The following is a 26,497-nucleotide window of genomic DNA, read 5'->3' on the forward strand; positions in this document are numbered from 1 at the left end:
AACAAAAAACATGCATTTACTGTTATTGTTTCCTGGGCTGCACTTGCTGTGATTTGAAAGAGTTACGTAACAGAGAGAATGTATGAGAGGCAGGGATGGAGGGATGGCCAGATGTAGACTCGGGTGGGAGAGGAAGAGAGCCTGACCTGACTGACTAACCCAGCTGGTGGCCCAGCATTTCCATCAGTCATCGCCTTTTGTCTGTCTCTCACCTCTTTGTTCACAGGTTAGTCTCAGATTTCTTTCGCTTTGTAAACCTGCATGCCTCGGGTTAATAAGCTGATTGATGTCAAGTGAACTCACCTGTTAACTGGGACATTTTTGTTGTGTCTTTGCAAAGTTCAGACCCAAACCTTACCAGAGTTTTGGTGTTAGATACCAGTTTTTAGGAAGTTTAAATTCTGACATATTTCCCATGATGGAATTTCGGTTCAGAGCTTTTAGGAAGTGTTTATGTAAAGATTTGTTTCCCATAACTTGGCAGTGTGTTGTGTTAATATACTATATAAGGTTGTCAAAATACGAGAATCAGGAAAACACTTGATACCATTCTGACAATAGCTTGGAGTCACCAAATGAATTTTTTGGTCTCTTCGGTCTTTGCACCTTGCTGCAGATTGCTTCCTTTGCTAACACGGATTTCTAATTTGTGTTGTACAGTTATTTCATTTTTAACCTTAATTTATATTTTATTCCTTCCTAGTTAAATTTACCCTTTTTAATTTTTCATATTTATTTCCTATCTTATTCATAGCCTTTTCCTTTTTTGTTTTCTTTAGGTCACGAGCAGTTGTCCAAGCATTTCACTACATATCGTACTGTGTATGACTGTGTACGTGACAAATAAAATTTGAATTTGGATTTGCACAGATGTGGAGATGTAAAAGCTACGGAGCCCCTCTGATGACATGGTCCAAAAAATAAATAAATTGTGGCCACAAAATACTACTTCGTGGGCACGAAATGGGTATAAATATATCTCAGGGCTCTCAAAATTTCAAAATCCCTGGTAGCCCTTTGGGCAGGGACTCTTCAGTTTTTGGTAGCCCAAAATAAATGTAAGTAGCCCGAATAAAAAAGAGAGCAATTTTTTGATTGATGTTTTGTTTCCTTTACAATATTATACATTAAAGTATAATATTGTAAAGGAAACAAAACATTAATCAAAACAAAAACAAATTACAACATTGTATAAAAATTACAATCATCAACTCAAATACTTGGTTCTAATTGAACAGAAATTTCTATGAACTTGTAAGAACTGTGTAGGACATGACTCAGTCTGTGTCAGATCCTGAATTTGAAATTTCCACTGAAGTCACGGGTAAGAGACAAGTGGAACCAAGATCTAGGCCATTTGCTTTTTGAAGTTTGCAAAGACTGCTAAATTTTGCCAGTGGTAGTTCACTCTTTGCAACATAGTACGCTGTTCTAAACAGATTTTTCAGGTTTATTTTTAGTATGTTATTTGCAATTGGTGTTTGTTCTGGGAAAGATATTGCAGACTGAGCAATAATGCATTTCTTGCATTTCTCATGGGTTCTAATGGGGGCCTTTCTTAAAATGACTGGTCCCAGTAACAAAGGCGCTTGTTGACTCAGAAATCGAGAGAAAACCAACAATACACCTGGCAGAACATCATGTTATTTACACGGGTGCACATAAGTGGTCCGCATGTGCGCATTCGCTGTCAAAATAAAAGACGCGCACCAGATAAGAAGTTGCAAAGCACTGTTTTTGTCCGCTAGAGTGGGATTTTCACGGCACATTCCGCACCACATCTCTGTGCGTTCATCATTTGTTTGAAGCCAGCTCACCTCCTGCAACCACTTTTCCGAGAATACGCGCTTCTTTTGTGGTTCGGACTCCTTCTGACATTTGTTTGGAGGCGGAACACCAAAGTAATTGCTTAAAGGAGCTTCTTCGACATCTTTAAGAGTTCTAAACAAATGTCTGTCCTCCTCCAGAAAATCTTATGTATGCAAACACGCGTTGCAACTTCATACCTTGTGCGCGTTTTTTTTATTTATTATGACAGCGAATGCGCACCTGCGGACCACTTATGTGCAGCCCCGGTTATATAGCTCGTCATATTGCAGCCACAGAAATTATTTTGTCCATGAAACCATAAAGCTGCACTTTCTTTTTGCCTTATAGTCTGATTTGTCATAATTTTTCCATTTTGTGGTAAGTTTTTCTTTGGCTGTCACTTCTTCACCCTGACCTGTCAGCAGAACTAAAATATATATCCTGCTGCTTTTACACACACCCACATAACGCTCAGCAATTCTCTGCGCGATCAACCTCTCACATGTTTAAGCTTGCTGCGGGAGATTTCACTTGTCATGTTTGCATAGTAAGCTAACAATTGATAAGACGATGCCAGAGGAATTGGTGCGCAAATTATCATCACTCACCAATAAGTACTGTCGCTCTCTACACACAGTTCACGCGATTGCAAAGTGAAAGCAAAAAACAAGCGCAAATTCAAACGTGATTTCAATATGTCACATATTGACAGTGGCTCACCAATGCCAATGACATAATTACCCAGCTACATTTCCGAAAGAATGCAAAAGCATTGACATATATTTTTCCTTCCTACAATAGCCCGACGGGCAGGGCAGAGATAGATTTTGGTAGCCCGACTGGAAAGATCGTTAGCCCCGGGACGTCGGGCTAGCGATTTTGCAAGCCCTGTATCTGATTGAGGAATCACTCATCTTTGGAAAAGAGAGTTTATTACAGAGAAATGTCTCTTTCCAAAATAAAAGCTATACTATCCGCTTCTTCTGGGCTATATTCTCAGCAGCATAAGGAGAATCATGTGCTAACAGCTGTCTAAATGACTCGGCTAAAGTTAGTAGCATGCTTGCTTTTTTTTGTCTGCTTCCACTTGTCTTTGCACTGGGATGATGTCGGCGTAAATGTGCAGTCATATTCGTTGTGTTCCCACTAGTGCTTTCAGGTTAATCTCGTTGAAATGACCTTAACGCCACAACACGGCAAATCTCCGTTAACGAGCTACCGCCGATCGCTCCGTGCATGGGGCTAGACGGCCAACACGTTAACGAGCTAACTGCGCTAACACACTAGTTCACACCAATGTAATTGAGCATTGCATGGCACATCCAACATACTGTTTTACTTTAGTCCATGACTCGCTTACCTTCAGGGTCATACGTCACATGAAAACCAAAATAATTCCAAACGCCAGATCTGAATGAGGGTGGGGGAGGTGCCCTGCGCTCTTCCTTCTGTCTATGCTGTCTGTGTTGAGCGCTCAGTGGATCTGCGCTCGACAGTGCAGCCTAGGCGGAGTAGTCGAACACAGATTCACTGAGCGCTCAACACAGACAGCATCGTCAGAAGGAAAATTGATAAAATAAATTACAAATGTTGTATTGTTCGATACATATGCGTACCGAACCGAAAGCACTGTATCGAACGGTTCAATATCGATACGAATATCGTTGCACCCCTATATATGTATATATATATATATATATATGTATATATATATATGTATATGTATATATATATATGTATATGTATATATATATATGTATATATATATATGTATATGTATATATATATATGTATATGTATATATATATATGTATATGTGTATATGTATATATATATATGTATATGTGTATATGTATATATATATATGTATATGTGTATATGTATATATATATATATGTATATGTGTATATGTATATATATATGTATATGTATATATGTATATGTATATATATATATATATATATATATATATATATATATATATATATATATATATATATATATATATATGTATATATGTATATATGTATATATGTATATATGTATATATGTATATATATATATATGTATATATATATATATATATATATATATATATGTATATATGTGTATTATGGCATGCCCTTTAGGAAAATATTATATATATATTCCAACCAAAGTCTGAATATATAGAATGATCTTTTGAATATATAGAATGAAGCTTGAATATATAGAATGAAACTTGAATATATAGGATGAAACTTGAATATATAGAATGATCTTTTGAATATATAGAATGAAGCTTGAATATATAGAATGAAACTTGAATATATAGGATGAAACTTGAATATATAGAATGATCTTTTGAATATATAGAATGAAACTTGAATATATAGGATGAAACTTGAATATATAGAATGAAGCTTGAATATATAGGATGAAACTTGAATATATAGGATGAAACTTGAATATATAGAATGATCTTTTGAATATATAGAATGAAGCTTGAATATATAGGATGAAACTTGAATATATAGAATGAAACTTGAATATATAGGATGAAACTTGAATATATAGGATGAAACTTGAATATATAGAATGATCTTTTGAATATATAGAATGAAGCTTGAATATATAGAATGAAACTTGAATATATAGGATGAAACTTGAATATATAGAATGAAACTTGAATATATAGAATGATCTTTTGAATATATAGAATGAAGCTTGAATATATAAAATGATCTTTTGAATATATAGAATGAAACTTGAATATATAGAATGAAACTTGAATTATATAGAATGATCTTTTGAATATATAGAATGAAGCTTGAATATATAGAATGAAACTTGAATATATAGGATGAAACTTGAATATATAGAATGAAACTTGAATATATAGGATGAAACTTGAATATATATAGAATGATCTTTTGAATATATAGAATGAAGCTTGAATATATAAAATGATCTTCTGAATATATAGAATGAAACTTGACGTCACGGAGGCGCTTGCGCCATCTAGTGTTTTCCTTGTTTGTACCTGCGAGGAATGGCACTATGAGCCAGTCCGCACGGAATTTTGTGGCTCAAATTCTAAGTAATGAGGAGCTAATTAACACCCTGGCAAATGCATGTTCTGGGCAACCTAATATTTGTACTAGTGTACCGCATCGTACTACTGATGAAGAAATTTATTCACTTTTTCGTCGTGGAAGACCAAATGCAGTGAACCTCTCCGGTCAGATAACCCCTGGTTATCCAGCTAACGTTACTGCGGTCAAGTGAGCCCTCACTTACGAAGTCGCAGTCAAGCTAGCCGCCCCGCCAGCCGCACCTAAAATGTTGTTGCACTACTCTTACGCATATTACGGTATAGGTGCCGACTGGCTTAGAAACGCAGTGTTTTCTGTCCTGACACTATTTTACTTCACAATCCACTCCCAGTTTTGGTTAATCTCCACTTTCACCCCTGTGATCCACAGCCCAAATTACTGTATGATTCAGAGAAAATTAACAATAAAATTTACCCAATTTACTCAACTATACTTTTAATGTCCTCATCTTTGAGCTCAGATTACAGGAAAACTGAAAGAGGTGACGCAGATATCTCACTGGATTATGACTCTGGGTGACCCCCACTCTGCATGCTGTGATCCACAGCCAAAATTACTGTACAGTTTTTGAGAAAATTGATAGTAAAATCTTCCCATTTTGCTTTACTGTACTCTACATATTGACATCTTTGATCTCCGATTACAGGAAAACTGTAAGAGGTGACGCAGATATTTCACTGGATTATGAATCTAGGCTGTCGCCACTCTTCACCCTGTGATCCACAGCCAAAATTACTGTACGGATTTTGAGAAAATTGATAGTAAACTTTGCACAATTTACTCTACTGTACTCTATATATTCTCATCTTTGAGCTTAGATTACAGGAAAACTGTAAGAGGTGACGCAGATATCTCACTGGATTATGACTCTGGGTGACCCCCACTCTGCACCCTGTGATCCACAGCAAAAATTACTGTACAGTTTTTGAGAAAATTGATAGTAAAATCTTCCCATTTTGCTTTACTGTACTCTACATATTGACATCTTTGAGCTCAGATTACAGGAAAACTATAAGAGGTGACGCAGATATTTCACTGGTTTCTGAATCTAGGCTGTCGCCACTCTTCACCCTGTGATCCACAGCCAAAATTACTGTACGGATTTTGAGAAAATTGATAGTAAACTTTGCACAATTTACTCTACTGTACTCTATATATTCTCATCTTTGAGCTTAGATTACAGGAAAACTGTATTACTACTACACAGTTTAGATACACTCAACAAAAATATAAACGCAACACCTTTGTTACTGCTCCCATTCCCCATGGGATGGACGTAGAGACCGAAAATTCATTCCAGATACACAATATAACCATCCCTCCCAAACAGTGGTCACAAATCAGTCCAAATGTGTGGTAGTGGGCACATCTGCCATATTGAGATAATCCATCCCACCTCACAGGTGTGCCACATCAGGATGCTGATCTGACATCATGAGTAGTGCACAGGTGTACCTCAGACTGCCCACAATAAAAGGCCACCCTGGAATGTGCAGTTTTTTGCGCTATTGGGGGTCTGGGGACCCAGAACCGGTCAGTATCTGGTGTGACCACCATTTGCCTCATGCAGTGCAACACATCGTCGCATGGAGTCTATCAGATTGTCAATTGTGGCCTTTGGAATGTTGGTCCACTCCACTTCAATGGCTGTGCGAGGTTGTTGGATATTCGTGGGAACTGGTACACGCTGTCGTATACGCCGGTCAAGCACATCCCGAACATGCTCAATGGGTTACATGTCCGGTGAGTATGCTGGCCATGCAAGAACTGGGACATTCTCAGCTGCCATCTGCCCTGAACAATGTGAACCATGATTCATCCGTGAAGCGCACACCTCTCCAACGTGCCAGACGCCATCGAATGTGAGCATTTTCCCACACAAGTCTGTTACGGCGACGAGCTGGAGTCAGGTCAAGACCCTGATGAGGACGACGGGCATGCAGTTGAGCGTCCCTGAGACGGTTTCTGACAGTTTGTGCAGAAATTGTTTGGTTGTGCAAACCAATTGTTCCAGCAGCTGTCTGGGTGGCTGGTCTCAGACGATCTTGGAGGTGAACCTGCTGGATGTGGAGGTCCTGGGCTGGTGTGGTTACACGAGGTCTGCGGTTGTGAGGCCGGTTGGATATGCTGCCATATTCTCTGAAACGCCTGTGGAGACGGCTTATGGTTGAGAAATGAACATTCAATGCACGGGCGACAGATCTGGTTGACATTCCTGCTGTCAGCATGCCAATTGCACGCTCCCTCATTGCTTGTGGCATCTGTGGCATTTTGCTGTGAGACAAAACTGCACATTCCAGGGTGGCCTTTTATTGTGGGCAGTCTGAGGTACACCTGTGCACTACTCATGATGTCAGATCAGCATCCTGATGTGGCACACCTGTGAGGTGGGATGGATTATCTCAATATGGCAGATGTGCCCACTACCACACATTTGGACTGATTTGTGACCACTGTTTGGGAGGGATGGTTATATTGTGTATCTGGAATGAATTTTCGGTCTCTACGTCCATCCCATGGGGAATGGGAGCAGTAACAAAGGTGTTGCGTTTATATTTTTGTTGAGTGTATCTAAACTGTGTAGTAGTAATACAGTTTTCCTGTAATCTAAGCTCAAAGATGAGAATATATAGAGTACAGTAGAGTAAATTGTGCAAAGTTTACTATCAATTTTCTCAAAATCCGTACAGTAATTTTGGCTGTGGATCACAGGGTGAAGAGTGGCGACAGCCTAGATTCAGAAACCAGTGAAATATCTGCGTCACCTCTTATAGTTTTCCTGTAATCTGAGCTCAAAGATGTCAATATGTAGAGTACAGTAAAGCAAAATGGGAAGATTTTACTATCAATTTTCTCAAAAACTGTACAGTAATTTTTGCTGTGGATCACAGGGTGCAGAGTGGGGGTCACCCAGAGTCATAATCCAGTGAGATATCTGCGTCACCTCTTACAGTTTTCCTGTAATCTAAGCTCAAAGATGAGAATATATAGAGTACAGTAGAGTAAATTGTGCAAAGTTTACTATCAATTTTCTCAAAATCCGTACAGTAATTTTGGCTGTGGATCACAGGGTGAAGAGTGGCGACAGCCTAGATTCATAATCCAGTGAAATATCTGCGTCACCTCTTACAGTTTTCCTGTAATCGGAGATCAAAGATGTCAATATGTAGAGTACAGTAAAGCAAAATGGGAAGATTTTACTATCAATTTTCTCAAAAACTGTACAGTAATTTTGGCTGTGGATCACAGCATGCAGAGTGGGGGTCACCCAGAGTCATAATCCAGTGAGATATCTGCGTCACCTCTTTCAGTTTTCCTGTAATCTGAGCTCAAAGATGAGGACATTAAAAGTATAGTTGAGTAAATTGGGTAAATTTTATTGTTAATTTTCTCTGAATCATACAGTAATTTGGGCTGTGGATCACAGGGGTGAAAGTGGAGATTAACCAAAACTGGGAGTGGATTGTGAAGTAAAATAGTGTCAGGACAGAAAACACTGCGTTTCTAAGCCAGTCGGCACCTATACCGTAATATGCGTAAGAGTAGTGCAACAACATTTTAGGTGCGGCTGGCGGGGCGGCTAGCTTGACTGCGACTTCGTAAGTGAGGGCTCACTTGACCGCAGTAACGTTAGCTGGATAACCAGGGGTTATCTGACCGGAGAGGTTCACTGCATTTGGTCTTCCACGACGAAAAAGTGAATAAATTTCTTCATCAGTAGTACGATGCGGTACACTAGTACAAATATTAGGTTGCCCAGAACATGCATTTGCCAGGGTGTTAATTAGCTCCTCATTACTTAGAATTTGAGCCACAAAATTCCGTGCGGACTGGCTCATAGTGCCATTCCTCGCAGGTACAAACAAGGAAAACACTAGATGGCGCAAGCGCCTCCGTGACGTCAAGTTTCATTCTATATATTCAGAAGATCATTTTATATATTCAAGCTTCATTCTATATATTCAAAAGATCATTCTATATATATTCAAGTTTCATCCTATATATTCAAGTTTCATTCTATATATTCAAGTTTCATCCTATATATTCAAGTTTCATTCTATATATTCAAGTTTCATCCTATATATTCAAGTTTCATTCTATATATTCAAGTTTCATTCTATATATTCAAAAGATCATTTTATATATTCAAGCTTCATTCTATATATTCAAAAGATCATTCTATATATTCAAGTTTCATTCTATATATTCAAGTTTCATCCTATATATTCAAGTTTCATTCTATATATTCAAGCTTCATTCTATATATTCAAAAGATCATTCTATATATTCAAGTTTCATTCTATATATTCAAGCTTCATTCTATATATTCAAAAGATCATTTTATATATTCAAGCTTCATTCTATATATTCAAAAGATCATTCTATATATTCAAGTTTCATCCTATATATTCAAGTTTCATCCTATATATTCAAGTTTCATTCTATATATTCAAGCTTCATTCTATATATTCAAGTTTCATCCTATATATTCAAGTTTCATTCTATATATTCAAAAGATCATTCTATATATTCAAGTTTCATCCTATATATTCAAGTTTCATTCTATATATTCAAGCTTCATTCTATATATTCAAAAGATCATTCTATATATTCAAGTTTCATCCTATATATTCAAGTTTCATTCTATATATTCAAGCTTCATTCTATATATTCAAGTTTCATCCTATATATTCAAGTTTCATTCTATATATTCAAAAGATCATTCTATATATTCAAGTTTCATCCTATATATTCAAGTTTCATTCTATATATTCAAGTTTCATTCTATATATTCAAGCTTCATTCTATATATTCAAGTTTCATTCTATATATTCAGACTTTGGTTGGAATATATATATAATATTTTCCTAAAGGGCATGCCATAGTGTATATATATATATATATATATATATATGTATATATATATATATATGTATATATATATATATATATATATATATATGTATATATATGTATATATGTATATATGTATATATATGTATATATATGTATATATGTATATATATATATATATATATGTATATATGTATATATATATATATATATATATATATATATATATATATATATATATATATATATATATATATATATATATATATATATATATATATATATATATATATATATATATATATATGTGTATATATATATATGTATATATATATATATATATATATATATATGTATATATATGTATATATATATATATATATGTATGTATATTATTAATATCAGTGGAAATTGAACAGCACACATGGAGATATATAGTTCAATATTGGCCAACAGATCTGCAGACTTTCACTAAGACCTGTTGGTTCATGGGTATAGCAATTTGATACAAAGCGGATTTCTGTGGAGGACCAGAGGGTAATGGCATTACCTTATCTTTGAGCGTCCCTTATGTCATTCTGACAGTTGCTTCATGCTTCACTTACGCTGCGCTTTAGTAGTCAAAATGTTGCTGCAGTAGCCAAAACAACGAGCTGCACTGTGTGAAAGTCAGAGTTGTATGCAAGGTCGAACACTGCCTAACATTTGAACATAACATGGACTTTAAAAGCATCCCTAAGTCCACTTTCAAAATACCAATGTTTTGTCAGGCAAAGACGATTATTCACAGTTTTTTTTAAAGCATGAACAGCTTGGTTGATAAAGAACACGTGTTTGTATATCAAAGTGAGGATCCAGCTGTTTGCCGTGAGTTATTGTAGATTTAAACAGCGGGTTCACAGTTTTTCAAATCTGTCTTGAAGCGAGCCATAAGGATTCTGTTATACTGGCCCACAAGCCGAGAATCAGCAAAAAAAAGAAGAAGCTGAAACTTGGCAGGGGTGTGTTGAATCAGAGTTTGGTTAATCACTTTAATGCATGAATGTCTCTTTGTGTTGTATTTGTAATACTTTGCTCACATAATTACACCCTACAGCACTGGAGTCTTTGACTCGAGTGAAAATGGGGTGAATTGTTAAATTGAAAAAAAATTTGGTTTTTAGTCATATTCTTTGCCCGGCGGCTCTTATTGGACCCTTTTTTCTGTATTTTATGGCGTTACAAGCTGTTACATTGAAACCACTTCCAAAACATGCATTTAATCTTTTTCCCAAGTTGGGATGAAAGAGCTGTTTTTATAATATAAAGAAGATTTAAGATATATTAACAATTACAATATTAATGCTGATAGAAGCTGAGACCTAAGACATTATCATTATGAGTATCAACCAGTAAAGATTTAAAGGGTGTGAAAAATTAACATAATTCTTTACAACTGCACATGGTTGTAAATGGATTTTCTTTCTATTCTGGATTCTTTTTTTCCTCATGTAAAGCAGTTTTTAAGCCATTCTGACGCTTGCTCCTGAAGGAGGGAACTGCTTGTGTCTTCTCCTACTTTCTGCTACTCCCTTTAGAGGATCTTCCTGTCACGATCAGGTGTCTGGGAATGGAGAGAGAGGACCCAAATGAAAGACACAGTTTTTATTAACTGGAGCTAGGTTAATAAACGATTGAAATAAACAGAGTGCATGCACACGAGGAAATTACGACAGCATGACCGGAAACAGAGACCAACTGAGTTCTTAAAGAGACAGGATAATAACAGGATAGGTAACAGGTGGGAACACGGCTAACTAATGAAACAGAGTAACCAAAAGTAAACCTAACGCACATAGGACAAGAGACTTTCACAATAAAGATGGAAACCGACTCGAGAAACTAAACAATGACAAAAAGTCCAAACCCCAAACACTGGGTCAACAACCCAGGTGCCATGACACTTCGTCTGTCTCATCCTATCCCTAGCATCCTCTTCTGCCACACCAACCCTCGGCATTTCCTCCTTCACATCCATGAACCTTCTCTGTGGTCTCCATCTTTTCCTCCTGCCCCAGTTCAACATACTTTGTCCAATATATTCACTCTTCTTCGTCTGCACGTCCAAACCATCCTAGCCTCGCCTCTCTAACTTTGTGTCCAAACTACTCAACCTTCTTCTCCTGACTTTCACTCCTCTTCTCTTCAGAGCATACTTCCATCTCTTTTCCACTTGCTCCCTGCTCTCACAGCGCACCACGTCATCTGTGAACCTCACAGTCCACAGAGACTCTTGCCTGATCTCATCTGTCTACCTGTCCATCTCCAGTGCAAACAAGAAGGGTGTTCAGAGCTGATCCCTGGCATAGTCCCACCTATACCATGATCCTATCTGTCACTCCTACTGTACACCTCACCACTGGCTCACTGTCTTCATACATGTCCACATACAGTACCACAGATTCTTTTTTGGCACCCTATCATATGTTTTCTCTAGATTCACAAACACACAGTGAAGCTCCTTCCGACCTTTAGGTTAAAATTTTCGCTAGCCTCTCTCGTGAACATCTCCATACCTCCACAGATATATTATAGCTGCCCTCACTCCCTTCTCAATAATCTAAAATTGTAAACTTCCTGATTAACCACTTATGTAATTTACTTTGTATTAACCAGTTTCTTTACTGAAATGTCTGTGCAGTTTTACATTCAGAGCTGTGATCTTAAAATCACAGGCCAGTTTTTCAAACCGTTAGCAGGCTAGCTGACTTTGAAGTAGCTTCCTGTCTTAATCTGTAATGACTTCGATGCCTCGCTCTGGTTGTCTTGTTCTTTGCTTCTGAGTTTTGACTCTGACAGATCAGTGCTGGCCAGTCTTCACCACAGAATGATGCACATAATGCTCTCTGTAGAATATAATTTCCGGTGCTGCCACTTTAATTCATTTATGCACGTGTGACTCAAGGACAGACAAACAGAAACAGAGTCATGTGACCCCTCTGACCCTTTGTGCTATGTTTCCTGGGTGAGTTATGTCTCATTGTTCCTTTCTGTCACTGTTGCAGTGGGCCACAGGACAATCAGACTGGCCTCATAGTGCCACATTCACTTCTCCGGCCAAGCTGTGATCTCACACCTCTCACTTCGCATTCTCATTATTTCAGGCTCTTATTAATTTATTTAATCAATAGCCGTTTAAGATCTCCTCCCCGGAAATGCATAATGGCAGCAGATTCATCGGGCTGCTACATCAAATTATGGGCTTGACTGGTAGGGTCTCTGGAGGCTCAGATGTGTGTTTGTGATGGGTTAAACACAGGTTGTGATGCACGGTACTGTGCATTGTTTACATAATGATAGCTCATCATCTTCAGACAGTCCCTCAAATCTGAAGGGCAGTGAGCCTAAACTTCAATAAGACTCCTCTCAGAGTATCCGATGCTGACTCAGAGATCACACTCGTCCAGTGGCTCCATTGTTGCCATGAGCTCAGCTCTGAAGCCTCCCTGTGGAAGATTATGAAAGTGGCTTTAAAATACAGAGCAGCAGCTCAACGGGGCTTTAGATGATTTCAGGCTAAATATATGTAAAAGGCAGCTCGGTCCACAGGGTAGAGTGGGATCTGGGTGGAAGGCAGCCAAGGCCTTTGGTGCCTCCTTTTTTTGCTGTTTTTGTTATGCGCTCTGTATCAGTTTGAAAGATGCCCTGCAAACTAAAACCAAAAATAAGAGCCAACAAAAACTGTCACTTTGAGTTCAGAGTTTTTAAGTAAAAAGAACTCAGCAACAATACCCCTGACTGTAAAAACAGATATAAACAGGTGTATTATTTTAGTTTATATACTGACTGTTCCATCTGTGCCACTTGTAGACTCAACTTCATGGAAAAACAGTTGCTAAATACATCAATAACAATTAAAAAGGCTGAGAGTTTATTCATTGTTAACGCTGCTTAAATGTTAGAAGAGAAAAAACAAAAAAAGTACATTAAAATCATAGATGTCAGTGTCACCAGTAGGTTTCAAATGTTTTTTGGTTTTTTGCATTACATTGCAGTCCTTGTATCAGCCTTGTTTAACACATCCAGCAGCAATGCATCAGCTGGCTTAAAGCAAAGGTCACATGACAAGCTGTCCTTTTCAGATAAAAGGAGGTGACACAGTGTATCCAGTTCTTTTTCTTCATGTGACTCATCTTTAGATTGTTAAGCACGTTGGCCTAAAGAGGAAAAAAAAGTTAGCTTGCGAGCCTCCTTTCCCGAATCTTAATTTGTGCTGCTGAAAGCGAACGGCTTGTCATTTCACTCTCTTTGCTTTACACGAGCACGGCTGAGTTCCGCCTCTTCCAAGGCACACAGGTGGCTCATTCACTGGGTGACTGCAGGTTCGGCTCCTTGGTGGCAGACTGGCACAGGCTGAGCCGCCAGGCTGAATAGCCTCAGGTGTAATCCTCACCTGCTTCTTTGCCGTTAAATCCCGAATGTTTTGATTTATTTTGCTTCCACTTCTATTTTTCTGAATGTCTTTTCAGCACTGGAAGGATTCAGTGCTAGAGGATTAGTCAGAGTGGGCCCTGTTTATAATGTGCATGCAGGAAGAGAGTAAGGAAGAAGTATTTCCACTTTCTTATGGCAACACAAGTCCAGAAACATGTTCATGAGTACATGGGCATACAGTTACATATGTGTACACACCCATCCAAGTACGGCACTGTATAGACATAACTGCACCTGCTTTCTGTTATCGTGCACAGAGTCAAAAGCTCTTTCTCTGTCTTTATTATGTGATAAAAGCAGGAGAAATAAATGCTGACGTACAAAGCCTACATGCCGGCACACCTGAGCTGCCGAGGGAGTGACTGAGCACATTTGATCTTTTCATGCTGTTTTTGTACTAACTGCTGCTTTGAAGTTTTGCTGTTTTGTGCATCTGAGCCCCTAAACAATGAACCGCAGTTGTGATTGTCTGGATCATGTCTGTCAGCGTGGGGGTTTTTGTGCTTGTGTTCAGAAGAGGAGGGGTCCGTGAAGGAGAGCAGGCTCCCTGCTCCAGCACATGGTGCCCAGACTAAACAACAAGATGAATGTTTCCTGAATTCGACTTGGCACAGAGACACCCCCCAATCTACCCATGCGGCTGAACTCTAAAAAGACTCGCATGCCTAGCTGGAACAAATGTATTTGAAAGAAAATTGCGGAGTTACAGTAGCCTTATTGTTGAAACGATCTATGTAAACACCTCTGAGCAGAATCCGCTTTAATCTGCCAAACTTACGGTAGTTTGGTTTATTATTTTCCCCATTGCAGTGCTGTGATTTTTCATTTTACCATCATACAAAGTGGTTTAGATCATCTATGTTTGTCTCATAATCCAGAAATCGTAATGTTTATCCTCTGAATGAAATGCTTTCTTTTTATTCCAGTGCAAAGTTTTACCTTAATAGCAGATTATAAGAGGTACAAAGTCGAAGTGCTTGCGCGGTGCCTGAGTTGTCTAAGGACTTCCACACCCCGCATGGTGTTACCATCTTGTGATGATAGAACTGTTAACAGCGCCAACAAAAGCTCAGTGTGCTGCTGTCAACCTGTCCCCTCCCACACATCACCTTTCACCTCACTGCTCTGCACCCCACCCCCCCACCCCCACCCCCCCCCCCACACACACACACACACACACATCACACCTCTACTCTTTCTTATTTCACTCAGAGGCTGGAAAGAGCTGGGGATGCATGGGGCTGGGCAGCTATAGTGAAACTGTGAATTGGAGGTTGGCACCGTGAGAGCGCATACAGTACACTGAAAACCTTTGGCAGGCTATGGTAAAGGGAACTTGCTGTGGAGACCAAGCTTTGAGGTCTGTGACGGGCTGAGCCTCATTGCGGTTTATAACAACAAGCTGTTGGATTTGGAGAGAAAGTTCCAGACACGCCCCCCAGCTCTCAGTCAACACAGCCAACCCCCTTTTTACCCATGCCTGAAAAAGTGTATTTGTCTCAGTAAGACTGAAGCTGGCAGCCCCCACTGTGCATTTTCCTTCCTATCCTATCCTCCCTCCACCTTCGCTCTTTTAGCTCATAGTTTGCGTCTCCCAAACTCTTCTTCTCGTGACTGAGGAGAGCCCAGCTCCAGATAGTGGCAAGAGGTTAAAAAACCTTAGTCATGAGGGATCACACACATACATAGACAGGCGTCTACATGTGACAAGCCCCTGCCAAACAATCGCTGCTGGCTCAGAGAGAGTAGGTGGGCGGAGGGGCAGCGGTAGTTTCTTGGAAGGCCTGATTGGAGCATAAACAGCAGCCCAGGAAGTCTAACAGAAAGAGAGAGAGGGAGAGAGCAAGAGACGGAGGGAGGGAGGGATCAGTGGAAGTGTAGATCTACCGGGAGAGAGCAAAAAGTTTTGGGACTGAGGCAGTGTGTTAGTTTGTGTCACTCTGGGTGAGTGTGAAGAAAAAAAGACTTGGTTATCAGGACATACTTTACCACAGCCTACCAGAAAGAAAAGGTGAGTAGCTACATCTTGCACAAGAGCACACGCCTCTCTTACACCGATACATAAACGCTCACGGGACTATAAACTCCCATCTTCATCAGTTTTTCCATCCATAGATTCAGATTGGTGCACTGTAAGGCAGACATCCCTGCACTGTGAGAGAAGATGGCACGCTGTTACTGTTGCATGCAGTGTCATTTAAATTTCCAGACAGTTTTTTGGAGTTGCATTCACTATGGTGTTCTTGATGCGTGTGTGTGTGTGTGTGTGTGTGTGTGTGTGTGTGTGTGTGTGTGTGTGCTGCCTGCTGATGGTTTCCCCTGGCTCCGAAAGCTGCTTGTTTTCCATAGCTGTTTTCTTTTCTTTTTTTTGCTGTGCCTTGAACCGCAGCCAACCATTCAGTGTGTGAAGCAAAAAAAAGAGAGAAAAAAGGGGGAGACCATCTAATGTGTGTGTGGCTGTGTCTAATTAAGCTGTTGGAGGGAGAAGAGTGGTGAGGGTCAAACCATGAGAGGGTGAACTTGGAAAAACAGCGTTGTCCCTCTTATAAAACACATCCCTTGCACAAACTATCAGTTACATTAATTGTCTGGGATCAGAACTTAGAATAAACTAACAAGTTTTCTTAATCTTCTAAAATTCATCTGCCTTTTGAGATCACACAGAAATTTAATCTGTATCATCAAAGTGGCTGTTTGGGGATCAGCTTTAGTGCAGATTTTGTGATGCTGTTTGGTCACGTCAAGCGGATCGCAACATTTCCCATGCTGCTGCTTCTCTCCTCTCAAAGGGAACATCAGTATATATCTTGCGACCTTTAAGTTGCTGTGCTCTTCACACTACATACAGTAGATGTATTAACTAGGGAAAACGGTGAACTACTACTTTTTACAGTTTGTCACTAATCTTAAAGTTGAGTCGAATTTGAAGCATTTTACTGTCTTAACAGGCCTATATTTTCCTGTCTGGATCTCTTCAGCACTGTGGGAATTGCATTAACTTTTTTCCACTGCTGAGTAGATTAGCATCTGGAAAAGACTGGTCTGCCCAATCCTAGGCAAATGGGGAAAAAAATGAGAGTTAATTTCACAGATTTTCACATGCAACTGTGTAATCTCTATTTTTATTACCATAAAGTCACACGATAACTAATCAGAAGTTCTTCTTCTTTTGTTGTTGTTTTTGACAGATAAAGAAACCCTCAGTTGTGCTTTGTATTTAATCCCTAAGCCATATTGGTCCTTTAAGTTCCATCATCTACTTTTTACCACTCAGATGTTTAGTGATGGGTGTGATTTGTTTTGTCTCTCACCAATAAATACATCAGCTTCCCTCAGTCCGCAGGCGGGGAAGGTAAACGGGTCAGAGAGACAAATGAGCTCGCACACTCGCACCCCTTTACAGTGCCCCTAAACCTCATCTTTCATCGCTCGTTTTGGCACTTTCACAACGTTAGACTGTCTCTCACAAGTTTTTATCGCCGCTTTGCTGATGTAGCAAGTTGTCAGTTTCTCACAAGACCAGAGGAAACCGTTATTAACGGGAAGGCAGGGGTTTGGCTGCCAGTATAATTCTACCAAGCTATTCGTCTAAGTGATAGCATATGAGGTGCAGTGATTTTGGCAGTGTTTTTACAAGCAAAGGCACACAGTAGCTCCTGACCGTATGCCTCCATTTGTCAAATATCATTAAGAGAGACTAAGGTTAGGACACGAGCACTTGATTACTTGGCTGGACTAGTCTGTTACATCAGTATCCAGACATAACACTGCAGATCTGAATCTCTACAGGAGATCAGGTATTAACCTGACCAAATGTATTAGCTGATTCAAATCTGGGGAAGTAAAGTTTGACGGCTTCCATGAGCTAGGGGGAAACACACCTGGGCCAGCGGCATGTGGCCAAGCAGCAGTGAGGCCAGTGGGGGTGGATGGGGTGAGAGGCCTAACCAGGTGTTTCTCTGCACTGTCATCCTTTGCTGGGCCTCAAGCCAGCTCACGCCACGTCTCATTGAGCTTCAAGGTTTGATCAAAACTCATTAGAGAGCTTTCATTCTAGCTCCCATTGGTGGGTGAGTTATGGATGCGATAGAAACACACCCACGTAGTGGAGATCACCAAAGTGTTGGTGAAAAAGAAAGAATGATCGTGAAAGAGAGTAGAAATGGTGCTAATGCATATTTTTCTAAACTTTAGACCTCATTGTGATCTGGTCACATGGGGGATATTTTTATGGACAGGGAGCTGCAGTTGTTCACTCTAAGAAATAGAGAAATGGAGAGTTTTATTTAGTAACCCAAGTCAAACTTGTGACTTGCTGACTTTTTTGTTGTCAGATTAAAAATTCCCAGGTGAAAGTGAAACCTTGTAGCCATCTTGGGTTTTTGAAACCACATGTTATTATGACATTATAACTCAGAGGTCAAGAACACGACATCCTTACACTTAAGTCAATCACAGAGAAACCCCAGTCTAACACATACTTTCCTTTATCATCTATTTGACTGTGAATTTGACTATAATTTGCTAAATTTACATCATAATTACAACAAGAATTAAAAGAGTCAGTAAACTAGGGTTGAAACCATTAACTCAAGAAATTCTTAATAAGATCACAAAGCAAGTGATCGTTAGAGGCGTGTCATGTCCTCCACGAACCTCCGCTGTGGTCTTCCTCTTTTTCTCCTCCCTGACAACACCATCTTTGACATCTCTTATCTAATATATCCACTGTCTCTTCTCTGCACATGTCCAAGCCATCTCAGCCTTGCTTTTCTAACTTTGTTTCTTATTTTGTCCATCCTGGTCACTCCCAGCGAATATTTTAGCGTTTTCAATCCCAGCATCCTGCACTTCAGCCTGTCTCTTTGTTATCAGCCAGCCCTCTCTCTTTACCAGTCATGGTCCCTAAATTTAAAGGCCCTGCTCTCACTTCCACATTCCTTCCTTTCCTTCTCTCTCGCTGCCTAAGAACACACCTTCCCATCTCCTGTTCTTTTGTCTTTGACCAACAGTAGCGCACTTTCCTCCAGCACACGGCTGGCCAACAGCACCGGAGGTGGTTGTTGTTAACTTGACAGATGTTACACCAGGCCATCCTGATGATACAATGTACGTGTATATAATTTGGATTGACCCTTTAGAGCTAAATGTTCTAGTTTTTGTTATTCAGACCAAGCTAATCTCAATCTAATTCTTGGTATTAAAGTTGATAGAAAGCTTCATTTCTCTGGGACTGTGTCCACTGCTCGTGTAACATCCACAGTATAAAACTTTTTTTATTTTAGTCATTATGCTTTAAGACTTTGACTGAGGCAGATTACATTCTCAATTAGCTGCGAGTAACATATCTCATCTTGCAGGAAGATTTTCTATCAGTTCAGCAGCTTAGACCAGAAGCTGTCCTTATGGCCAAAACATCTTGAGTCTAATAGAGGTGGGGATTATAAGAAGGTGTTATCACACAGAATCTCTGTCATGTTAATTGACTTCTACTTGTTGTAAATTAACCTCATTGTAAGCCAAATAATTTTCAGTAGAATAGTTAAAGGTGCTCTTTGAAAATCTTTCTTCTTCTTTTTTTTTAAATTCCTGCAGTAGCTGTAAGATAGTATAAAAACACCTTATCTTGCCGTTCTTTAAAGCGCCAGAAGATATGTCATTTTTTATGCATTCCTCTTAGTCACAAGTAAAAGGCGGCTGGTAATGGCAACATTTTAATAGAGAAATGTGACAAACCAGCAGAAAATGATTTAATAAGGCAGCAATGTGTAGTTCGCCTAACAATGATTCATTAACACCAGCCTTTTAAGTGTTTTTTTCCTCATTTCTTTACACTCTTTGATATTATAATAGGTCTGGCTTGATGGTTTTTAGCCTTATAACATTTCTAAAGCTTTAGAGAGATGCATAGTTAAGCCACAAATAAAAATCTTGAGATGTGACCACACAGAGAAAACAGGAGTGGTATGGCAAATATCTTCTCAGTCTGTTATTGCGGCGCTATGGGCAATGGTAGAGGTCACTTATGTGGGCGGCTTCTATGCCAGGGATTATCCACAGAGGGAAATAATAGACTTGTAGTGACGTCAGATGCTTGTGGAGCTAACGGAGACTTTGCCAAGATAGAAAACTAAGTTCGTATGTACCGTGAGTCTACATGCAGGGAGGATCTTAGATCAAATTGGGCTTAGAGTAAGAGGGCAGCTATAAAACACCTGGCAACTGGTAAATACAGGTTTTGCTTCTTTTTTTTAAGGCTGGCTTATTTGCCTTAACTCAATGGGGACAGCTGAAGAGACGCAGGGCTTACCATTCACTCAGTGAAGCCATTTTGTTGAACATCCTCTTCCTTTGGCAACAACGAGAAGGGGGTAGATAGAGGTGGGACACAGTGCCGCCGACAGTTGCTGTTAAATGCCCTTTTCTCCCAATGTAAACACCTACGCCTGTCCCATCCATCTCCTCTGTTAGTCACTTGGTTTGACATAGTGCCTCCCACAACACACAAGAACATCCCCGGGTTTTTTTTCTCCTTCTGTTCAGTACCAAGCATGCTTTGTGTACACATGAAAAGGAGTTGTATGTTTTTATCTACAGGGTCTGGTCTCCGTGCGAATTAACCTTGGGACCAAACTTATGTCAGAAATAGATGAAATGCAAAAAATGTACTGATAATTAGAATTTTGTCTCTAATTGGCAACCTACAAATGCCCTAGAGTGTAAGGTTTGTCAGACTTTATTCGCTAACATCATTCTCACTCTTTAAAAGCATATAAAGCATTCAAGGTTTTCTGTCCTCATAAAGCGTTTTTTTAAGGAAAGTATGAATTTGAGTTTTAAAGCTGCCTAATCCTAATAAATATGGATGAGACTTCTGTCCACCACCCTGTTTAACAACTTGCAGTGTCTTGCCCTTGTCCCTCAGATGTTGGCTTTCTATTGTTTTCCATTGACCCAATTGACTGCTCACTAATGACGCCATTATGGTGGCACGATTTTATAATTACCCCTCTGCCTGACAAACTCGGTGCACTTTCGTTTAGCTATGGTCCACATTACGAAGCGCCAATCTCTGTAAATATATTCGGTAAAGCCTGTGACACACAGGATGTTTTTGTTAAGCTGGGATATTCTAGGAACAGTGGCTAAGTGAGCTCTGGAGCTGGAAGTTTTGAGGAAACCTGTCCTCTATCTGGACATGGTCTGTTTGAAGAACTCCATCCTGCTCTTGACTGATAAATAGGCGGCACCATGTAAATACTGGAAAGAGGCCCGGCAGTATCAAATAAAAGCATTCCAGTCAAAAAGTAAGGACAGTTGTGCAGAGAGAGTTGAGCGAGTTTCTATTTTTCACTGTGTCTGGCTACGTGAAGGCACAGAATCAAGTCCGTATACTCTGAGGACTTTATTTAAGTAGTAGAAGGATTATACAAGCGTGACACTGCTTAACTTTAAATCCACATTGCATTTCAGGACAGATTTTGTCACACGTACTAAGCATAGCCAGTTTTGTGGCTGTTTTCTGTTTGTATCTAACCAACTGTTTTCCACGCTCGTGTGGCAACATTAGTTTGTTCATTGGTGGGTCGACCAATTTAGGTGACACTCGAATATCTCACAAGTTTTTGATGTATATGTCACTGCCATTAAGCTTAAACCAGACATACTTCTTCCTCAGAGCAGGAATCTCGATTCTGGAGATGCTCTTTCTTTAACATCCTTTCCTTGTGATGTGCTGTAGTGGACACCTTTGTTTTTCTCTAGTTGTCTTGTCATCATATCCAATACTGTGATACATATTTGTATGTATGCAACATCAATACTCACTTTCTCTTCTTTACTCTTAAATGTTCACTTGTCAGCCATTGTCAATGTGATCACCGAAAGATTTGTAAATAGCTAATGCTGGCCAATAGAATGAGCCTGTTTCCTGATTGATGCTTGTTTCCTGTTTAGCAGAGCTAAATTTCAATTTCAATTGAGTTAGGTGTGGCAAACGTTTGATTTACTAAGTCAAAGTTTGGAAATCTTGACTAATGGATGGCAAACAATGTGGCAGCAGTTACTGTTGTAAATCCTATGTCTTTTTGTCCAATCATACCAGCAACTTCACAGTGTTTTGTATTGAAATGTAAATTAAAAAAAGAAAAAAGAAAGAAAAAAAACCCGTGTGACGTCATCCCCGAGCTGCTGCTTTGTGAGTTGTTGTTCTTTCGAAACAAATCCCATGAAAACACCAAAACCAGCAACAGTCAGTTTGTAGTTGCAGCAGTCAGTCCTCTAAACATGCTTAGCATCTCTGCGGCATTCATCCTCAAAGCCTTTTCATTCTTATTTTAGCTTTTTATAAATGTCACTTTTAGCAAACAGGAGTAAATGGTGCATTTGTCGGGGATAGGTTTCAGCTGACGCTTTAGTGAGCTTGCTTGTATCAATAGCAATAAGAGCCCACATTCGCCCTAACAGAGAGCATGTCAGCCACCGCAGCTTGTACAGTTTGTTTCTTCTAGTGAAGATTTTATAGACAAAACAAGAAGTGCAAGATAGGGATTAATAAGTAAGACTTTGGCCACGTAGGCTAAATGAGCATTAGTGAAATCTATTTGTTGTTGCGTTTGGTCTTGGGATCTGTTAACAATACTGATACATACAATATTTCCAAAGGCTCTTTGTATAAGAACATTTTCAGTTCCCTCCATATTTCCTGGACCAAGCTCTGCCAGTGAGCTATTCCACCCCAGGCTCCCCTCAGAGTAATAAAAGCCATCTTGTAAAACTTGACATTTTCAATGTCTGAGTAAGTATTATACCTTTCTACTCCACCTCAGTGCCCTGAATGAGCTCTATAATATTATTACTTTTAATAAAAGCAGCTGCTTTCCCTAGGGTGAGAATATTTTAGTAATATTTTTCCATCTTTATTGCTGAAAATCACAATAGCCTTTAGGTATGCTTCAATTTTAGCTTGCCAAGTAGTGGGAAGGCTCTGGTTTGACTTTTTAAGTTCAAAAGCTCAAGATGAGTGCCTGTGTATTCTGAAGCTCATCTTTACTCACCATCTCCGCAATATAGAGCAGTCACAGTGTCTACCAGCCTATTATTACATTCTCCTTAAAAGCTATGGTGGAAAATATGGCTAGCTGTTGGTTTTCTTGGATTTTCCATTCACTCAAGATCCCAATCTGCTTTTACCTAAAATCCAAGGCCAAGAACATTCCTCAGAGCATTTCCATTAGTTTATATAAAAGGCCGGAAGAGCTAAAAACTGCATCTTTACACACACACACACACACACGTTCACCCACACAGCAACTCTCTCCTTGCGCCTTTTATCACCATTTTCTTAGCACTTTGTTTCGAAGTTTCCTTCCCGTCCGGGTTTCCTTTCACAAGCATGTGCATCCTTCCCCGGCAGCAGCACAACAATGCCCTGCTTCATTTCAGCTCTCCAAGATCTGAGACGACTGGAGCCAATGAGCGGCAAGGCACATGCAAAAGCCATTAGCTAGTTGATGATGGTGGTAAGCCGCAGAGGCATCACAAAAACAATCGTCCCAGAATGTACATTTTGTGTTGAAACCCGGCACGCTGCCTGTTCAGCCAGCGGAACACCAATAACGAAACAAGCCTTTGAAAAGGAGGGTTGTGCCTCACATCCCTCGTTCACATGCTGAGCGATCAATTCATATTTGGCTTTGTGTGAATTAAAGCAAAAGTTCCTAAGTGTCTGCACAGTCTGACACAGATGCCTGCCATGGTTGTGGAACACTTTTATTATTAGCCGCATCCCATTTGGCCTCTCAATGCTCAGCTCAGGCAGTTTGATTGAGGACTCTCTCTGGAGCAGCAGAACGACTTAATTACAGTCGCGATCTCAATCTGAATTTACTGGGAGTGCATTCATAATGCATGTCTTACTTAGTATCAGTGGCCCCAGTTAGAGCAAACCAATGATCATGTCACCATGCAGATGTGCAACCTTATGTCAACAACTGAACATCAGGGTTGTAAGGGAGGTTGACGTTCATAACGGAATAATCAGTAGATTTTTTGCATTAATAGCTGCAGTGTAGGAGATTTTAATGACAAATATTATGAGAAATGCCCCTCAAAATGCAACTGGGCATGCTTGTATCCAGGATCTATTTAATATATATTTCTCTAAAAATTCCATTTTACTTTATTTCACATTATTTTTAGATAAAAATAAAGGTTCGATGTAGAGAACATTTCATTTTGGAAGTCTAAAACATTTTCTGAACTTAACTAGCAAAATCGAGCAAAAACTAGGACAATAAAGTTGGCAGACTGAACCCTATTAAAAACTCATATACAGGAAAGTTCAAGCTTCCCAGAAGCTGTTCTAAGTCTCTAGAGATTTCTTCATTGATTTGATAATTGCATCCTGCAACCTAGAGCAATTTCTGGCAGTTTAGCCACTAAATGTTCCTCTATCTTCCCCAGATGGTTGTTGTGCATTTTATTGCTGGGCAGGTGGGGAACAGTGAGGTTGTCATAGCCATTTCCCCAAGAAAACAGCTGCTCAGTGCTTGTTGAGTTGCAGGGTGGGGTCACAGCTCCACAACAGTGTTGCCAGTGGCTCTATATTTGCATGTTCAGACTTGAAACAAAAGATCTGCACATTATTTGGCTCCAAGGAATAATGTCATTTTAAAACAGTTATACAAAAGGAACATTTGATCCAAAGAATCTTCCTCAGGCCTCATTCAAGAAGTTTGCAGGTCTTCCTCTTTTTTAGCAACACATTGTGTTTTTACTCAGGAACCAAAGAAAAACCCCAAACAAATGTTTGCCTGGATGTGCACACATCATGAAACCTTAAAAAAAAATGAAAATAAATAAATAAATAAATAAATAAATAAATAAATAAATATATATATATATATATATATATATATATATATATATATATATATATATATATATTTTTTTTTTTATACATACACACACACACATATACATACACACACACACATATATATATATACACACACACACACACACATATATATATATATATATATATATATATATATATATATATATATATATATATATATATATATATATATATATATATATATATACATACATATTGTTCTGTATTTTTGGGATTTGGAATTATGTTGTTGTAATCTCAGAATCAAAGATGTATCCGTGTCACCAGAGGAAATTTTGGACTCTTTGGACTATTTCGAGTACAATTTCTAAGGCGCAGCTGACAGCTGCATGCTTCACACTTGATGGCTACACTTACAGTTCAACTTCAGCTTTTTTTCTGATGAAATCTGTCATGATGATCGGAAGGACACATACAAAAAAGAAAAAAAATATCAACTGATCCATTTAAACATCTTTAGTGCTTTGCAATCGGTGGTCCGTGAGCCTGCAGTATGTACAGTATCACTTCCATGGGGGTTATGTGTTACACAGTATGCCCCAGTAAGCTGGATTCTGCGCTGCTTTGATCAGGGTAGAGTCCCCTCACTAATCTGCTTGAGTTCTGGATGTTTGCCCAGGACACACGTACACACATACAAACACTCTCACAAATTGTGATTAAAAAAACAGATGTGAAGTCAAGCCAAAAAGAAGGAATAGTCTGAAAAAAATCAAATGGGGACAAAGTGACATAACACTCGGATAGCTGACTGCACATTTGCACGTACTTACAGTATGTGCCAGTTTAGGTTACTTAGATTTGATTTAAAGTTCACTACATAACATTATAGCACTGTGTCCATTCATCTAAGAGTACAGACTAGTCTCATGCTTTGTATTTACAGAGGCTATAACTAGGATCTAATGACATAATGCACACCTGGGTTTTTTTTTAAAGTCTTTACTCACACTCAGCTGGAATAAAACTGGCATGATCTTTGATCCATATTTTAATTACAGCTGCGGGACACAGACAGGATTAGGAAGTGTAAATGCTTCTGTCATTGTTCCTTGTCTTTTTAGCAGCCGTTTAAAATCTCTTAATTGCTCTGGGCTTAACTGCAAATCTCCGTGTCCTGTATTTAAGCACTAATAAACAGGTGGGAAAAGATGTTATCTGGCTAAAGCCGATGAGCTGAAATGGAGTGATCAAATAGTGAAGCTGGAAAGGGGAATGAGAAAGAAGAAATGGGAGAAAGGAGTTAGGCAAGGAAAGAGGAAAGGGGTTCTACTTGACTGTTTGCTATGGCCCTCCCTGCATTACATCACTGAGATGCTTCGGCACTGATGACATTGTTGAGCTG

General features: G+C 39.1%; 1 protein-coding gene across 14 annotated transcripts in view; it reads left to right on the forward strand.

Annotated features, from left to right (window-relative positions):
- kiaa1217 (KIAA1217 ortholog) overlaps positions 1-26,497 on the forward strand; it is a 169,649-nt gene that overhangs the window by 81,219 nt on the left and 61,933 nt on the right. Inside the window, exon 1 of one of the 14 annotated variants that reach the window (XM_082546036.1) lies at positions 16,082-16,242. The exons of the other annotated variants lie outside the window; for them this stretch is intronic. The gene's annotated coding sequence lies outside the window, so the exon portion shown is untranslated. Of the gene's footprint in view, positions 1-16,081; positions 16,243-26,497 lie in introns of those variants that run through there. 14 annotated transcript variants of the gene reach the window in all.

This window comes from Aulonocara stuartgranti (genome assembly GCF_965226115.1).
Source record: "Aulonocara stuartgranti genome assembly, chromosome: 9".
Classification (NCBI taxonomy): domain Eukaryota; kingdom Metazoa; phylum Chordata; class Actinopteri; order Cichliformes; family Cichlidae; genus Aulonocara; species Aulonocara stuartgranti.